The sequence below is a fragment of the Ranitomeya imitator genome, chromosome 1, assembly GCF_032444005.1.
Source record: "Ranitomeya imitator isolate aRanImi1 chromosome 1, aRanImi1.pri, whole genome shotgun sequence".
Lineage (NCBI taxonomy): Eukaryota > Metazoa > Chordata > Amphibia > Anura > Dendrobatidae > Ranitomeya > Ranitomeya imitator.
The window spans coordinates 955,152,067-955,171,964 of NC_091282.1; positions in this window are offsets into that span (position 1 = coordinate 955,152,067).

The window sequence follows — 19,898 nt, forward strand, 5'->3', positions numbered from 1 at the left end:
AAGGAATTTTTTTCCCCAATGTGGAGCTTACTCTTGCCACATGGTTTTTTTTGCCTTCCTCTGGATCAACATGTTAGGGCATGTTAGGTTAGGCTATGGGTTGAACTAGATGGACTTAAAGTCTTCCTTCAACCTTAATAACTATGTAACTATGTAACTATGTAAGATAGGGATTGCATACATCAGTTAGGACTGCTCTGATATGGGTATACCTTGACGTTTGGTGGAGCAGCTTAGTATACATTTTTTGCAAAAAACGTATCAACCAAATACCTTGTTTTTTACATCTTTTTACTAGCACTTGCAGATTACTGTGATTTTTTGAAACTGAGTGCTTTTGGTTCTACTATGCTCTTTTGTGTCTTCAAGTTTCTTGGTGGTGTGTGAGCATGTTCCTACAGACTTGTTCACTGTGCAAATAGCCCATGTGTTCCTGTTTCCATAATTGTTCTCTTGTGTCTACAAGACTAGGGAGTTACCCACCACTCCTCTTGGGCTATCTGCACAAAAGCTGTTCCACTCAGCATGTCCACATGGACTTTTCTTCTATGAACCCTGTTCACACAGGTAATATACAGATGATCAGGTTTTTAAATACATCAGATAGGGATTGCATACATCAGTTAGGACTGCTCTGATATGGGTACACATTGACGTTTGGTGGAGCAGCTTAGTATACATTTTTTGCAAAAAAGGTATCAACCAAATATGCTGTTTTTTACATCTTTTTACTAGCACTTGCGGGTTACTCTGATCTTTTGAAACTGAGTGTTTTTTGTTCTACTATGCTCTTTTGTGTCTTAGTGGTGTGTGAGCATGTTCCTACAGGCTTGTTCACTGTGCAAGTTGCCCATGTGTTCCTAGTTTTCAGGTTCCTCAGGTCTGCCCGTCTGCTTGGCTGCCCTGTACCTGCCTGTACTCTTCTGTCCATCAGCTGGTCCAGCCCTCACCTGCCAGTGCTTTTCTGTTCCTCAGCTGGTTCCATCTGCACCTGTGGTTTCAGAGTCCCTAGGGTGTCTACCTGCATTTTTCATCCCTCCTTTGGAACGTAGCAGCTTACCCGCTGTGGGGGGTCAGCTGCCACGTTCTGTAGGTCGGCCATAGAGTAGCACCTGGTGCCACCTACTTGTCCCTCCTTGGGTCGTAGTTTTCACCTGCTGCCACTTATCCGAGTAGGGATTTGGTCGGCCACCTAGTTACTCCCCACTAGGCTTTCAGAGGGATACAGCACAGTGGTTCCACCACCTTGCCCATTACAGTCTTCATCTGCTGGGTTGGCTGTAGTGGAAGAGGTGTCGGTCCCCGCTATACTAGTTCTACTCTATTGAAATTGATGCCTTTGTGGTTGTCTGCACTAATTTTTGTAAATGTGTAGACTCCTGGTCTGGTCTCGTTCATGCATGTTGCCTGTCGCAGTAGGCCTCCTGGACAATCAGGCCTCCTTGGAGTGAACAACCCATGTTACTATCCTTAGATTTTTCTGACAATAGTAGTCTATGAAATTTATATGATATTTGTGCCACCTGAGTGTGGCTGAGCATGAAAGAGTTTGAGCTGTTGCATGTCGAATCAGGGATCCCAGCACAGGAAGCTTACACTGATCCCACACCCACCTCATCTTACTGAAATGTTCAATTGAAAGCTGTAAATGCTGGCTCAGACCCCCGATACTTCATGCCTGGCTGATTGCTGCTGTGCCATGCTACAATTTGTACTGTGGGTATATTGAAGCCACTTTTCTGGTGTCTGTCCCTCATTTGATGTGTATTTACAGCTTTTGGGGCCCTTAGTAGGTGTTGCATTTGGTTTTGCCTCCCATTGAGTTGAATGGCATTCGGTTATGATCGGCGAACATGGGACAAATGAAAAGGCGAATATTGCAAATTCGGTGATTTTAATCCGAAACGAATATTGAAATATTTGCTCATCTCTACTCATTTCCTGTGATGTGTGTGAAGAGGGATGGTTGCTCATTTAATTACTTAATTAATTTAATTACTTAAGCTAGTCTATTTTCGGGTCATGTTCAGTAAAATTAGTTGTCCCTTAATGAAGCTGGACAGTCCCTTTAAAGGGAACCTGTCACCCCGAAAATCGCGGGTGAGGTAATCCCACCAGCATCAGGGGCTTATCTACAGCATTCTGTAATGCTGTAGATAAGCCCCCGATGTTACCTGAAAAAGGAGAAAAAGACGTTAGATTATACTCACCCAGGGGCGGTCCCGCTGCTGGTCAGGTCGGATGGGCGTCTCTCCGGTCCACTGCGGCGCCTCCTATCTTCTTTCCATGACGTCCTCTTCTGATCTTCAGCCACGGCTCCGGCGCAGGCGTACTTTGCTCTGCCCTGTTGAGGGCAGACAAAGTACTGCAGTGCGCAGGCGCCGGGCCTCTGACCTTTCCGGCGCCTGCGCACTGCAGTACTATCCTCTGCCCTCAAGAGGGCAGAGCAAAGTACGCCTGCGCCGGAGCCGTGGCTGAAGATCAGAAGAGGACGTCATGGAAAGAAGATAGGAGGCGCCGCAGCGGACCGGAGACGCCCATCCGACCTGACCAGCAGCGGGACCGCCCCTGGGTAAGTATAATCTAACGTCTTTTTCTCCTTTTTCAGGTAACATCGGGGGCTTATCTACAGCATTACAGAATGCTGTAGATAAGCCCCTGATGCCGGTGGGATTACCTCACCTGCGATTTTCGGGGTGACAGGTTCCCTTTAATGAAATTTCCAAGGTACCTTATATACTTGAGTAAAAGCCGACCCGAGTATAAGCCGACCCCCTTAATTTTGCCACAAAAAACTGGGAAAACTTATTGACTCGAGTATAAGCCTAGGGTGGAAAATGCAGCAGCTACCGGTGAATTTCAAAAATAAAAATAGATGCTCCATACTGTTCATGATGGCCCCATAGCTGTGCCATGTAGTGCTCTGCACCGTTCATTATTGCCCCATAGATGTACCATAGAAAGCTGTGCCATATAGTGCTCTGCACCGTTCATTATTGCCCCATAGCTGTGCCATATAGTGCTCTGCGCCGTTCATTATTGCCCAATAGATGTGCCATACAGTGCTCTGCGCCGTTCATTATTGCCCCATAGCTGCCATATAGTGCTCTGCACCGTTCATTGTTGCCCCATAGCTGTGCCATATAGTGCTCTGCGCCGTTCATTATTGCCCCATAGCTGTGCCATATAGTTCTCTACACCGTTCATTGTTGCCCCATAGCTGTGCCATATAGTGCTCTGCGCCGTTCATTATTGCCCCATAGCTGTGCCATATAGTGCTCTGCGCCGTTCATTATTGCCCCATAGCTGTGCCATATAGTGCTCTTCACCGTTCATTATTGCCCCATAGCTGCCATATAGTGCTCTGCACCGTTCATTATTGCCCCATAGCTGTCATATAGTGCTCTGCACCGTTCATTATTGCCCCATAGCTGTGCCATATAGTGCTCTGCGCCATTCATTATTGCCCCATAGCTGCCATATAGTACTCTGCGCCATTCATTATTGCCCCATAGCTGCCATATGGTGCTCTGCACCGTTCATTATTGCCCCATAGCTGTGCCATATAGTGCTCTGCACCGTTCATTATTGCCTCATAGCTGTCATATAGTACTCTGTGCCGTTCATTATTGCCCCATAGCTGTGTCATATAGTGCTCTGCGCTGTTCATTGTTGCCCCATAGCTGTGCCATATAGTGCTCTGCACCATTCATTATTGCCCCATAGCTGTGCCATATAGTGCTCTACACCGTTCATTGTTGCCCCATAGCTGTGCCATATAGTGCTCTGCGCCGTTCATTATTGCCCCATAGCTGTGCCATATAGTGCTCTGCGCCATTCATTATTGCCCCATAGCTGTGCCATATAGTGCTCTGCACCGTTCATTATTGCCCCATAGCTGCCATATAGTGTTCTGCACCGTTCATTATTGCCCCATAGCTGCCATATAGTGCTCTGCACCGTTCATTATTGCCCCATAGCTGTGCCATAAAGTGCTCTGCGCCATTCATTATTGCCCCATAGCTGCCATATAGTACTCTGCGCCGTTCATTATTGCCCCATAGCTGCCATATGGTGCTCTGCACCGTTCGTTATTGCCCCATAGCTGCCATATAGTACTCTGCGCCGTTCATTATTGCCCCATAGCTGTGCCATATAGAACTCTGCGCCGTTCATTATTGCCCCATAACTGCCATATAGTGCTCTGCGCCGTTCATTATTGCCCCATAGCTGTGCCATATAGTGCTCTGCGCCATTCATTATTGCCCCATAGCTGCCATATAGTACTCTGCGCCGTTCATTATTGCCCCATAGCTGTGCCATATAGTGCTCTGCGCCGTTCATTATTGCCCCATAGCTGCCATGTAGTGCTCTGCGCCATTCATTATTGCCCCATAGCTGCCATATAGTGCTCTGCACCATTCATTATTGCCCCATAGCTGTGCCATATAGTGCTCTGCGCCGTTCATTATTGCCCCATAGCTGCCATATAGTGCTCTGCGCCGTTCATTATTGCCCCATAGCTGTGCCATATAGTGCTCTGCGCCATTCATTATTGCCCCATAGCTGCCATATAGTGCTCTGCACCGTTCATTATTGCCCCATAGCTGTGCCATATAAAGCTGTGCCATTGCTGCTGCAATAAAAAAAAAATGCCATACTCACCTCGCTGCTTGCAGCTCTCAGCGTCTCGTCGTCTCTCCGCACTGACTGATCAGGCAGAGGGCGCCGCGTACACTATATGCATCATCGCGCCCTCTGACCTGAACAGTCAGAGCAAGAGGACGCGAAGACAGAGCGGCGCCCGGTGGGTGGAATGCGGACAGGTGAATATTACATACTTACCTGCTCCCGGCGTCCCGCTCCCTCTGCCTGTTACACGGTCTTTGGTGCCACAGCCTCTTCCTCTATCAGCGGTCACCGGCACCGTTGATTAGAGAAATGAATATGCGGCTCCACCCCTATGGGAGGTGGAGCCGCATATTCATTTCTCTAATCAGCGGTCCCACGTGACCGCTGAACAGGGGAAGAGCTGCAGCACCGAAGACCGTGTGACCGGCAGAGGGAGCGTCAGGACCACCAGGACTAGGTGAGTATGCCTCAGCGCCCTCTCCCCCTCACCCACCGACCCTGCCGCCCACCGTGACTCGAGTATAAGCCGAGAGGGGCACTTTCAGCCAAAATTTGGGGCTGGAAATCTCGGCTTATACTCGAGTATATATGGTATGTTATTAAATAGTGATAGACGCATCCTTGGATGTTTGGGTCCAGCGGGTGCTTTCAAACAGTTGAAAAAAAGACCTTTACATACTAGGAAGTGATTTATACCCAAGAATGCTTGTGTGCTTGTTACTTTCTCCGGAAGCTCTTCCTCCTCCCCTATCAACACCTGATACATAGGTAATTGATATTTCTGTGTATTATATAAGCTTGGTACTTAACCTTTACCTCTCACTTTTCCCATGAGGAAGCAACGTTTAGTGGCGATACGCATGGGGCTCTTCAATCCACACAACATGTTGTGAACAGGTGTTTTCTTACCACTGCAAGTCTTACGCAGCCTTTTTTCTTCCCAAGGTTGTCTTTATTACGTGCCATATCCTTTATTTTCAGGATGCTGCATGATTGATCAGCTTTTCCTTGTATTTTTACTTGGGATTTATATACCGTATATACTCGAGTATCAGCAGACCCGAGTATAAGCCGACCACCCTAATTTTACCACAAAAAAACTGGAAAAACGTAATGACTCGAGTATAAGTCTAAGGTAGAAAATGCAGCAGCTACTGGTAAATTTCAAAAATATAATGCTCCTTAAAGTTCATGATGGGCCCATATAATGCTCCATACAGTTGATGATGGGCCCATATAATGCTCCATAAAGTTGATGATGGGCCCATGTAATGCTCCATAAAGTTCATTATGGCCCCATAAGATGCTCCATAGAAAAATGTGCCCCTTGTAATGCTGCATACAGTTCATTATGGCCCCATAAGATGCTCCATTTAAAACTGTGCCATATAGAATGCTCCATACATTTCATTATTGCCCCATAAGATGCTCCATATATAGCTGTGCCATATAGAATGCTCCATACAATTCATTAATGCCCCATAGATGCTCCATTTATAGCTGTGCCATATAGAATGCTCCATACAATTCATTATTGCCCCATAGATGCTCCATATAAAGCTGTGCCTTATAGAATGCTCCATACATTTCATTATTGCCCCATAACATGATCCATATATAGCGGTGCCACATGTAATGCTGCTGCTGCAATAAAAAAAAAAAAGACATACTCACCTCTCCTTGCTTGCTGCCCGCTGCTCCTTAGTGTCCCATCTCTCCACACTGACTGTTCAGGCAGAGGGCGGCGTGCACACTAATACGTCATCGCGCCCCCTGACCCGAACAGTCACAGCAAGAGGACGGGAAGACGGGGCGGCGCCCGGCGGTTGGAACGCGGACAGGTGACTATGAAATACTCACCTGCTCCGGCGTGGTCCCTGGCAGCTTCTCCCGGACAGATGGTCTCTGGAGCCCGCAGCTTCTTCCTGTAGTAGCGGTCACGTGGGACTGTTCATTACAGGAATGAATATACGGCTCCACCCCTATGGGAGTGGAGTCTGTTGTGAATTCTGCTCTTGGGTTCCCTCCAGTGGTTGTAGGTGGGAATGCAGTTGTATCTGAGTCACAGTTCTGGCCAGGTGTATCTGCTGATTGCAGTTCTGACTGGGATATTTAGGTGTGCAGGATTCATTAGTCCTTGCCAGTTGTCAATGTTTCTTCTGAAGTGTTGAATCACTTTCTGGCTTCTCCTGCTCAGCTGTCAATTCAGCAAAGATAAGTGTCTGTTTTTTTTTCTGTGGCACACAAGCAGTGTGCTTATATTCTGTGCTATTCATTTGTTTTTCTCTTGTCCAGCTTAGACTGTGTCAGTGTTTTCTCGGTCTTGTTGGATTCTCTGGAGATGCAGATATACGCGTGGAATTTAGTTAGATGGTGGAGTTTTTGTATTTTCTGCTGTGGATATTTTGGAAGGATTTTTAATACTGACCGCTTATTATCCTGTCCTGTCCTTTCCTATTTTAGCTAGAGCGGCCTCTTGTGCTAAATCCTGTTTTCTGACTGTGTGTGTCTTTCCTCTACTACTCACAGTCAATATTTGTGGGGAGCTGCCTATCCTTTGGGGTTCTGCTCTGAGGCAAGGTAGAAATTCCTATTTCCATCTATAGGGGTATTTAGTCCTACGGCTGTGTCGAGGTGTCTAGGTTTTGTTAGGCACACCCCACGGCTACTTCTAGTTGCGGTGATAAGATCAAGGTTTGCGGTCAGTATAGTTACCACCTACTCCAGTGACAGTTTTCATGCTGCTCCAAGGTCACCTGATCATAACAGTACAACTGGCCAATAATGAGTTAAATGCATCTCAGAAGAAGGGAAGAAAGGTCTTGAGCCATTTTTTTTTCTCCAGTCTGCTTTATCTCCTCTTCCCTCTTTATCTCTGGGTGGCTGAAGAGCCTTGTGCTAGCATGAATGTTCAGGAATTAGCTTCTCGTGTAGACCAGCTTGCTGCTCGGGTATAGGGTATTTCTGATTATATTGTTCAGACTCCTGTTTTAGAGCCAAAGATTCCTACTCCTGATTTGTTTTTTGGTGACAGGTCCAAATTTTTGAGTTTTAAAAACAACTGTAAACTGTTTTTTGCTTTGAGACCTCAATCCTCTGGTGATTCCATTCAGCAGGTAAAAATTGTCATCTCCTTGCTGCGTGGCGACCTGCAGGATTGGGCATTTTCCCTGGAATCTGGGAATCCGGCTTTGCTTGATGTAGACTTCTTTTTTCAGGCTTTGGGATTGTTATATGATGACCCTAATTCTGTGGATCAAGCTGAGAAGACCTTGTTGGCCCTGTCTCAGGGTCAAGAGGCGGCAGAATTGTATTGTAAGAAATTCAGAAAATGGTCGGTGTTGACTAAATGGAATAATGATGCTTTGGCGGCGATTTTCAGAAAGGGTCTTTCTGAATCCGTTAAAGATGCTATGGTGGGGTTTCCCACGCCTTCCGGTCTGAGTGATTCTATGTCTCTGGCCATTCAGATTGACCGGCGCTTGCGGGAGCGCAGAACTGTGCGCGCTGTGGCGTTATCCACAGAGCAAATTCCTGAGCCTATGCAGTGTGATAGGATTCTGTCTAGAACGGAACGACAAGGTTTCAGACGCCAGAATAGGTTGTGTTATTATTGTGGCGACGCTTCTCATGTCATTTCTGTCTGCCCTAAGCGGACAAAGAGGATCGCCAGTTCAATTACCATCAGTACTGTACAACCTAAATTTTTATTATCTGTATCCTTGATCTGCTCATTGTCATCATTTTCTGTCATGGCGTTTGTGGATTCAGGCGCCGCTTTGAACTTAATGGACTTTGAGTTTGCCAAGCGTTGTGGTTTTCCCTTGCAGCCTTTGCAGAACCCTATTCCCTTAAGGGGCATTGATGCTACACCCTTGGCTAAAAATAAGTCCCAGTTTTTGGACACAGGTTACCATGCGCATGGCGCCAGTCCATCAGGAAGATTGTCAATTTCTGGTGTTGCATAATTTGCATGATGCTATTTCCGTGGTTGCAGGTACATAATCCTGTGTTGGATTGGAAGTCCATGTCTGTGACTAGTTGGGGTTGTCAGGGGGTTCATAATGATGTTCCTTTGATGTCAATATCCTCTTCTTCCTCTTCTGAAATTCCAGAGTTTTTTGTCAGGATGTATTCGATGAGCCCAAGTCCAGTTTCCTTCCAACACACAGGGACTGCGATTGTGCTATTGACTTGATTCCAGGCTGTAAGTTTCCTAAGGGTCGACTTTTCAACCTGTCTGTGCCTGAACATACCGCCATGCGGAGCTATATTAAGGAGTCTTTGGAGAAAGGGCATATTCGACCATCTTCTTCACCGTTGGGAGCGGGGTTCTTTTTTGTTGCTAAAAAAGATGGTTCCTTGAGACCCTGTATTGATTATCGCCTCTTGAATAAGATCACGGTCAAGTTTCAATACCCTTTACCTTTGCTTTCCGATTTGTTTGCTAGGATTAAGGGAGCTAGTTGGTTTACTAAGATGGACCTTCGGGGGGCATATAATCTTGTTCGTATTAAGCAGGGTGATGAATGGAAAACTGCGTTTAACATGCCTGAAGGCCATTTTGAATACGTTGTGATGCCATTCGGACTCTCTAATGCTCCATCTGTTTTTCAGTCCTTCATGCATGATATCTTCCGGACTTATCTTGATAAATTCTTGATTGTATATTTGGATGATATTTTGATTTTTTCCGATGATTGGGAGTCTCATGTGCAGCAGGTCAGGATGGTATTTCAGATCCTTTGTGACAATGCTTTGTTTGTGAAAGCGTCTAAGTGTCTCTTTGGGGTGCAGAAGGTTTCTTTTTTGGGCTTTATTTTTTCTCCCTCGTCTATAAAGATGGATCCGGTTAAGGTTCAGGCCATTCATGATTGGATTCAGCCCACATCCGTGAAGAGCCTTCAGAAATTTTGGGGTTTTGCAAATTTTTATCGCCGTTTCATTGCTAATTTTTCCAGTGTGGTTAAACCCTTGACCGATTTGACGAAGAAAGGCGCTGATGTGGCGAATTGGTCCTCTGCGGCTGTCTCTGCCTTTCAGGAGCTTAAACGTCGATTTACTTCTGCTCCAGTGTTGCGCCAACCGGATGTTTCTCTTCCATTTCAGGTTGAGGTTGACGCTTCTGAGATTGGGGCAGGGGCCATTTTGTCTCAGAGGAATTCTGATGGTTCCTTGATGAAACCGTGTGTCTTCTTTTCCCGTAAGTTTTTGCCTGCTGAACGCAATTATGATGTCGGCAATCGGGAGTTGTTGGCTATGAAGTGGGCGTTTGAGGAGTGGCGACATTGGCTTGAGGGAGCTAAGCACCGTATTGTGGTCTTGACCGATCATAAGAATCTGATTTACCTCGAGTCTGCCAAACGGCTGAATCCTAGACAGGCTCGATGGTCCTTATTTTTTTCCCGTTTTGATTTCGTGGTCTCGTACCTTCCGGGTTCTAAGAATATTAACCCCTTCATGACCTTGGGATTTTTCGTTTTTCCGTGTTCGTTTTTCACTCCCCTCCTTCCCAGAGCCATAACTTTTTTATTTTTCCATCAATTTGGCCATGTGAGGGCCTATTTTTTGCGGAACGAGTTGTGCTTTTGAACGACATCATTGGTTTTAGCATGTTGTGTACTAGAAAACGGGAAAAAAATTCCAAGTGCGGTGAAATTGCAAAAAAAGTGCAATCCCACACTTGTTTTTTGTTTGGCTTTTTTGCTAGGTTCACTAAATGCTAAAACTGACCTTACATCCTGATTCTCCAGGTCAATACGAGTTCATAGACACCTAACATGACTAGGTTATTTTTTTATCTGAGTGGTGAAAAAAAATTCCAAACTTTGCTAAAAAAAAAAAAAAAAAAAAATGCGCCATTTTCCGATACTCGTAGCTTCTCCATTTTTCGTGATCTGGGGTCGGTTGAGGGATTATTTTTTGCGTGCCGAGATGACATTTTTAATGATAGCATTTTGGTGCAGATACGTTCTTTTGATCGCCCGTTATTGCATTTTAATGCAATGTCGCAGTGACCTAAAAAACGTAATTCTGGCGTTTCGAATTTTTTTCTCGCTACGCCGTTTAGCGATCAGGTTAATGCTTTTTTTAATTGATAGATCGGGCGATTCTGAGAGCGGCGATACCAAATATGTGTAGATTTGATTTTTTTTTTTATTAATTTATTTTGATTGGGGCGAAAGGGGGGTGATTTAAACTTTTATATTTTTTTTATTTTTTTCACATTTTTTTGCACATTTTTTATTTACTTTTGCCATGCTTCAATAGCCTCCATGGGAGGCTAGAAGCAGGCACAACTCGATCGCCTCTGCTACATAGCAGCGATCTGCTGATCGCTGCTATGTAGCAGAAATGGAGGTGTGCTGTGAGCGCCGTCCACAGGGTGGCGCTCACAGCCACCGGTGATCAGTAACCATAGAGGTCTCAAGGACCTCTATGGTTACCATCCTGACGCATCGCCGACCCCCGATCATGTGACGGGGGTCGGCGATGAAGTCATTTCCGGCCGCCCGGCCGGAAGCGGTAGTTAAATGCCGCTGTCTGCGTTTGACAGCGGCATTTAACTAGTTAATAGGTGCGTGCAGATCGCGATTCTGACCGCGCCTATTACGGGCACATGTCAGCTGTTCAAAACAGCTGACATGTCCCGGCTTTGATGCGGGCTCACCGCGGAGCCCTGCATCAAAGCAGGGGATGTGACCTCGGACGTACTATCCCGTCCAAGGTCAGAAAGGGGTTAAGGCTGATGCCCTCTCTAGGAGTTTTTGCCTGATTCTCCTGAGGTCTTAGAACCGGTCGGTTTTCTGAAAGAAGGGGTGGTCTTTTCTGCCATTTCTCCTGATTTACGACGGGTTCTTCAGGAATTTCAGGCTGACAAACCTGACCGCTGTCCTGTGGGGAAACTGTTTGTTCCTGACAGATGGACTAGTAGAGAGATTTCTGAGGTTCACTGTTCCGTGTTGGCTGGTCATCCTGGCATTTTTGGTACCAGAGACTTGGTTGGTAGGTCCTTTTGGTGGCCTTCTTTGTCGCGTGATGTGCGTTTTTTTGTGCAGTCCTGTGGGACTTGTGCGCGGGCCAAGCCTTGTTGTTCCCGTGCTAGTGGGTTGCTTTTGCCATTGCCAGTCCCTGAGAGGCCCTGGACGCATATTTCGATGGATTTTATTTCTGATCTTCCGGTCTCCCAGAAAATGTCTGTTATCTGGGTTGTTTGTGACCGGTTCTCTAAGATGGTTCATTTGGTGCCTTTGCCTAAATTGCCTTCCTCTTCAGATTAGGTTCCGTTGTTTTTTCAGCATGTGGTTCATTTGCATGGTATTCCGGAGAATATTGTGTCTGACAGAGGTTCCCAGTTTGTTTCTAGGTTTTGGCAGGCCTTTTGTGCTAGGCTGGGCATTGATTTGTCTTTCTCTTCTGCATTTCATCCTCAGACAAATGGCCAGACCAAGCGAACTAATCAGACTTTGGAAACTTATTTTAGATGCTTTGTGTCTGCTGATCAGGATGATTGGGTGGCCTTCTTGCCATTGGCCGAGTTTGCCCTTAATAATCGGGCTAGTTCGGCTACTTTGGTTTCGCCTTTTTTTTGTAATTTTGCTTTTCATCCTCGTTTTTCTTCTGGGCAGGTTGAGCCTTCTGACTGTCCTGGTGTGGATTCTGTGGTTGACAGGTTGCAGCAGATTTGGGCTCATGTGGTGGACAATTTGGTGTTGTCTCAGGAGGAGGCTCAACGTTTTGCTAACCGTCGTCGGTGTGTTGGTTCCCGGCTTCGGGTTGGGGATCTGGTCTGGTTGTCTTCCCGTCATGTTCCTATGAAGGTTTCTTCCCCTAAGTTTAAGCCTCGGTTTATTGGTCCTTATCAGATTTCTGAGATTATTAATCCGGTGTCTTTTCGTTTGGCGCTTCCGGCCTCTTTTGCTATCCATAATGTCTTCCATAGCTCGTTATTGCGGAAATATGTGGTGCCCGTTGTTCCCTCTGTTGATCCTCCGGCCCCTGTGTTGGTTGATGGTGAGTTGGAATATGTGGTTGAGAAGATTTTGGATTCTCATTTTTCGAGGCGGAGGCTTCAGTACCTTGTCAAATGGAAGGGTTATGGCCAGGAGGATAATTCTTGGGTTTTTGCCTCTGATGTCCATGCTGCTGATTTGGTCCGTGCCTTTCATCTGGCTCATCCTGATCGTCCTGGAGGCCCTGGTGAGGGTTCGGTGACCCCTCCTCAAGGGGGGGTTACTGTTGTGAATTCTGCTCTTGGGTTCCCTCCAGTGGTTGTAGGTGGGAATGCAGTTGTCTCTGAGTCACAGTTCTGGCCAGGTGTATCTGCTGATTGCAGTTCTGACTAGGATATTTAGGTGTGCAGGATTCATTAGTCCTTGCCAGTTGTGAATGTTTCTTCTGAAGTGTTGGATCACTTTCTGGCTTCTCCTGCTCAGCTGTCAATTCAGCAAAGATAAGTGTCTGTTTCTTTTTCTGTGGCACACATGCAGTGTGCTTATATTCTGTGCTATTCATTTGTTTTTCTCTTGTCCAGCTTAGACTGTGTCAGTGTTTTCTCGGTCTTGTTGGATTCTCTGGAGATGCAAATATACGCTCCACATCTTTAGTTAGATGGTGGAGTTTTTGTATTTTCTGCTGTGGATATTTTGGAAGGATTTTTAATACTGACCGCTTAGTATCCTGTCCTGTCCTTTCCTATTTTAGCTAGAGCGTAGGGTTACGGGTCGGCCATTTTCAGAAGTCGCCAACTTTTGGCAAAGTCGGGTTTCATGAAACCCGACCCGACCCCTGTGTGGGGTCGGCCATGAGGTCGGCGATCTTCTGAATCTGGTATTGGAATTCCGATACCGAGTTCCGATATGTTTGCAATATCGGAAATCGGTATCGGAATCCATATTTAAGTGTAAAATAAAGAATTGAAATAAAAAATATTGCTATACTCACCCTCTGACGCGCCCTGGTACTAACCGGCAGCCTTTCTTCCTTAGAATCAGCGCGTGAAGGGCCTTAGATGATGTTGCGGCTTGTGATTGGTCACGTGACCGCCCATGTGACCGCTCGCGCGACCAATCACAAGCCGCGACGTCACCGAAGGTCCTTCAAGAGCTGATTCTTAGGAAGGAAGGCTGCCGGATAGAAGCAGGGCGCGTCCGAGGGTGAGTATTTACCTAATAGGAATATACTCACCCTCGGACGTGCCCTGCTTCTTTCCGGCAGCCTTCCATCCTAAGAATCAGCGCTTGAAGGACCTTCGGTGACGTCGCGGCTTGTGATTGGTCGCGCGAGCTATCACATGGGCGGTCGCGCGACCAATCACAAGCCGCGACGTCATCTAAGGCCCTTCACGCGTTGATTCTAAGGAAGGAAGGCTGCCGGTCAGTACCAGGGCGCGTCAGAGGGTGAGTATAGCAATATTTTTTATTTTAATTCTTTATTTTACACTTAAATATGGATCCCAGGGCCTGAAGGAGAGTTTCCTCTCCTTCAGACCCTGGGAACCATTGGAAACCCAATGCACTGCATTGGGTTTCGTGTTTCGGCCGACCCCGACTTTTTTATAGGATCGGCCGATTTCACTCGACCCGACTTTTGAAAAAGTTGGGTTTCGTGAAACCCGACCCTATCCTATAAAAGTAAAAGTCGCTCAACCCTACTAGAGCGGCCTCTTGTGCTAAATCCTGTTTTCTGACTGTGTGTGTCTTTCCTCTACTACTCACAGTCAATATTTGTGGGGGGCTGCCTATCCTTTGGGGTTCTGCTCTGAGGCAAGGTAGAAATTCCTATTTCCATCTATAGGGGTATTTAGTCCTCCGGCTGTGTCGATGTGTCTAGGTTTTGTTAGGCACACCCCACGGCTACTTCTAGTTGCGGTGATAAGATCAGGGTTTGCGGTCAGTATAGTTACCACCTACTCCAGTGACAGTTTTCAGGCTGCTCCAAGGTCACCTGATCATAACTGGAGTCCATATTCATTACTTTAATGAGTGGTCCCACATGACCGCTGAACAGAGGAAGAGCTGCGGCACCCAGAGACCATAGGACATGCAGGGACAGCGACAGGAGCGCTGGGACTAGGTGAGTATATGACAGTCCTCTCTCCCCCTCACCCGCCGACCCCACCGCCGATCATGACTCGAGTATAAGCCGAGAGGGGACATTCAGCCCAAAAATTTGGGCTGAAAATCTCGGCTTATACTCGAGTATATACGGTACCTATTTGCTCCTGGGGTTTATTCAATTTAGAGTCATAGAACTTGTATATCTTCTTTGTTTAAGACTATCTACCTATTCAGTTTGTTATTATATGCTGTACTAATTGTCAGTTCTTTCAGAACTCAGGTTTGTTTTCTGGTGTGTAATATATTTTTCGCCTACATCAGGTACACACAGTGGAGGAGTCTGGATGGCTCAAATTGGGTCCTCCAGATGTTAATTATATCAGCCATAAAGGCTTTTTAATTGTTTTTAAATGTATGTTTTGTATTTTACTTGTATATATGTATTACAATAAAATTGATAAATATATAAATATATATATATATACAGTGGGGCAAAAAAGTATTTAGTCAGTCAGCAATAGTGCAAGTTCCACCACTTAAAAAGATGAGAGGCATCAGTAATTTACATCATAGGTAGACCTCAACTATGGGAGACAAACTGAGAAAAAAAAATCCAGAAAATCACATTGTCTGTTTTTTTAACATTTTATTTGCATATTATGGTGGAAAATAAGTATTTGGTCAGAAACAAAATTTCATCTCAATACTTTGTAATATATCCTTTGTTGGCAATGACAGAGGTCAAATGTTTTCTGTAAGTCTTCACAAGGTTGCCACACACTGTTGTTGGTATGTTGGCCCATTCCTCCATGCAGATCTCCTCTAGAGCAGTGATGTTTTTGGCTTTTCGCTTGGCAACACGGACTTTCAACTCCCTCCAAAGGTTTTCTATAGAGTTGAGATCTGGAGACTGGCTAGGCCACTCCAGGACCTTGAAATGCTTCTTATGAAGCCACTCCTTCGTTGCCCTGGCGGTGTGCTTTGGATCATTGTCATGTTGAAAGACCCAGCCACGTTTCATCTTCAATGCCCTTGCTGATGGAAGGAGGTTTGCACTCAAAATCTCACGATACATGACCCCATTCATTCTTTCATGTACCCGGATCAGTCGTCCTGGCCCCTTTGCAGAGAAACAGCCCCAAAGCATGATGTTTCCACCACCATGCTTTACAGTAGGTATGGTGTTTGATGGATGCAACTCAGTATTCTTTTTCCTCCAAACACGACAAGTTGTGTTTCTACCAAACAGTTCCAGTTTGGTTTCATCAGACCATAGGACATTCTCCCAAAACTCCTCTGGATCATCCAAATGCTCTCTAGCAAACTTCAGACGGGCCCGGACATGTACTGGCTTAAGCAGTGGAACACGTCTGGCACTGCAGGATCTGAGTCCATGGTGGCGTAGTGTGTTACTTATGGTAGGCCTTGTTACATTGGTCCCAGCTCTCTGCAGTTCATTCACTAGGTCCCCCCGCGTGGTTCTGGGATTTTTGCTCACTGGTCTTGTGATCATTCTGACCCCACGGGGTGGGATTTTGCGTGGAGCCCCAGATCGAGGGAGATTATCAGTGGTCTTGTATGTCTTCCATTTTCTAATTATTGCTCCCACTGTTGATTTCTTCACTCCAAGCTGGTTGGCTATTGCAGATTCAGTCTTCCCAGCCTGGTGCAGGGCTACAATTTTGTTTCTGGTGTCCTTTGACAGCTCTTTGGTCTTCACCATGGTGGAGTTTGGAGTCAGACTGTTTGAGGGTGTGCACAGGTGTCTTTTTATACTGATAACAAGTTTAAACAGGTGCCATTACTACAGGTAATGAGTGGAGGAAAGAGGAGACTCTTAAAGAAGAAGTTACAGGTCTGTGAGAGCCAGAAATCTTGATTGTTTGTTTCTGACCAAATACTTATTTTCCACCATAATATGCAAAAAAAATGATAAAAAAACAGACAATGTGATTTTCTGGATTTTTTTTTCTCAGTTTGTCTCCCATAGTTGAGGTCTACCTATGATGTAAATTACAGACGCCTCTCATCTTTTTAAGTGGTGGAACTTGCACTATTGTTGACTGACTAAATACTTTTTTGCCCCACTGTATATATATATATATATATATATATATATATATATAAATGAGTGTATATGTGTGCGTGTATCAACGATGATGTCATAATGAAAAAACACCTACATAGCAGTGCCCTCACAGCCAACGAGGGGCATACCTCTAAGCCAAAACTAGAAAGACCAAGAAAAAACTCGCACCAGGCCTAGAATAAACCCTAAATCCAATATAGATGATATAGGGAAAGGTAATTAACCGTAGGTCTGGGCAAATAAAAATAGAGGTACAGAGAGGAGATAAAGGACAATAATCTTTATTAGGGTATCAAATATACACAGAATAATAATAGAAAATGTCAATACAAAGACAAAAAAGGGGCAACATGAAAGAAGCGGCTAAAAGAGAGCATGTACTAGATGGCAAAATACAGTGCTAAAGACAACATGACGGGCAAAATCCGCAGCAAAATATCCGGGGAGGCTCCCCTCCCTGCCTGCAGTACCTGGGCTTCTATTGCTATCATGTCGCAAGGTAACGGCTTATTTATCTAACATATTGTTTATATATCCACTCACGCTGCCTTCTTCCCGTCCCATATTTACTGCTTCCCCGGATATTTTGCTGCGGATTTTTTGCAGTTGCACTATTTAGTACTCTCTAGTGCAGTTATGAGACCACTTTATTTATTTTTGCATGATCTATTAGTCTTTGGTCTGCAGTCAGGGTAGGGTGCTCAATTTTGCCCGTCATGTTGTCTTTAGCACTGTATTTTGCCATCTAGTACATGCTCTCTTTTAGCCGCTTCTTTCATGTTGCCCCTTTTTTGTCTTTGTATTGACATTTTCTATTATTATTCTGTGTATATTTGATACCCTAATAAAGATTATTGTCCTTTATCTCCTCTCTGTACCTCTATTTTTATTTGCCCAGACCTACGGTTAATTACCTTTCCCTATATCATCTATATTGGATTTAGGGTTTATTCTAGGCCTGGTGCGAGTTTTTTCTTGGTCTTTCTGATGATGTCATAATGGTTGCCATGGCGATCATTATGTCATATTAGGTTGCCATGGTGACAATAATGTCATAATAGGTTGCCATGGTGATGATGATGTCAGAATGGTTGCCATGGCAAAGATGATGTCAGAATGGGTATATGGGCATGGAACTATGGGATGGTGGATGTGTGATGGTTATATGGGCATGGGACTATGGGATGGAGGATATGCATGATGGGTATATGGGCACGGGACTATGGGATGGAGGATATGTGATGGGTATATAGAGAACGGGACCACTGGATGGACGATATATATGATGGGTATATGAGCATGGGTCTATGGGATGGAGGATGGGTATATAGGCTTGGGACTATGGAATGGGGGATGTGTATGATGGGTATATGGGCATGGGACTATGGAATAGAGGATGTGTATGATGGGTATATGGGCACGGGACTATAGGATGGAGGATGTGTATGATGAGAATATGGGCACGGTCCTATAGGAAGGAGGATATGTATGATGGGTATATGAGCACAGGACTATGGGATGGAGGATAATAATTATAATTTGTTATAACTAGCCACAGTTAATTACTATGCCCGGGCAATTCCGGCCTCTTCAGCTAGCCTATACATATAAAAATGAGTGTATATGTGTGTGTATCAACGAGGATGTCATAATTAGGGTTGAGCGAAACGGATCTGTCAATTTCATAAGTCGCCGACTTTCGGCAAAGTCGGGTTTCATGAATCCCGACCCGATCCCAGTGTGGGATCGGCCACGCAGTCGGCAATCTTCGCGCCAAAGTAGCGTTTCATATGACGCGTTCAGTACCATTTCTCAGCCAATGAAGGTGGACGCAGAGTGTGGGCAGCGTGATGACATAGGTCTCAGTCCCCACCATCTTAGAGAAGGGCATTACAGTGATTGGCTGGCTTTCTGCAGCGTCACAGGGGCTATAAAGGGGCGTGCACGCCGACCGCCATCTTACTTCTGCCGATCTGAGCATAGGGAGAGGTTGCTGTAGCTTCGTCTGAAGCAGGGATATTGTTAGGAAGGGAATATTAACCCCCAAACTGCTTGTGCTGTAGCGATTTCCACTGTCCAACACCACCTTTTCCTTGCAGGGACAGTGGAGGCTAGATTTCTGTGCATCAGCTCTGTAGCTTATAAGGCTGCCTTATAAGGCTCCCTGATAGCTGCATTGCTGTTTGTATGCCGCTGTGCAAACCAACTGCTTTTTTCAAAGCAAAAATCCTGTTGCTCCTTCTTTTCTGCACAGTTCTCTTGTTTCTTTGTCCACACTCTTGTGTGCAGCAGTCCTTTTTATTGCTGGCATACTTGTCCTTTGATCATTGTAGGGAGATTTAAATTCTACTACAGCCCTTGTATTTTTTTATATATCTGTCATGCACTTTCTGCCACTCAAACTGTAGTGTAATACAGTGGGCCTGATTTTTTCCTGCTGTCTTCCACACATAAAAAAGGGAGATTTGTATTGCCACTGAATGCATCTGCGTCAGTCCTGTTTGTGGCATCTGCCATCCACTTTCTGCCACTCAAACTGTAGTGTAATACAGTGGGCCTGATTTTTTCCTGCTGTCTCCCACACATAAAAAAGGGAGATTCATATTGCCACTGAGTCCATCTGCGTCAGTCCTGTTTGTGGCATCTGTCATCCACTTTCTGCCACTCAAACTGTAGTGTAATACAGTGGGCCTGATTTTTTCCTGCCGTCTCTCACACATAAAAAAGGGAGATTTGTATTGCCACTGAGTGCATCTGCGTCAGTCCTGTTTGTGGCATCTGTCATCCACTTTCTGCCACTCAAACTATAGTGTAATACAAGTGGGCCTGATTTTTTCCAGCTGTCTCACACACATAAAAAAGGGAGATTTGTATTGCCATAGTGTGCATCTGCGTCAGTCCTGTTTGTGGCATCTGTCATCCACTTTCTGCCACTCAAACTGTAGTGTAATACAGTGGGCCTGATTATTTCCTGCTGTCTCCCACACATAAAAAAGGGAGATTTGTATTGCCACTGAGTGCATCTGCGTCAGTCCTGTTTGTGGCATCTGTCATCCACTTTCTGCCACTCAAACTGTAGTGTAATACAGTGGGCCTGATTTTTCCCAGCTGTCTCACAC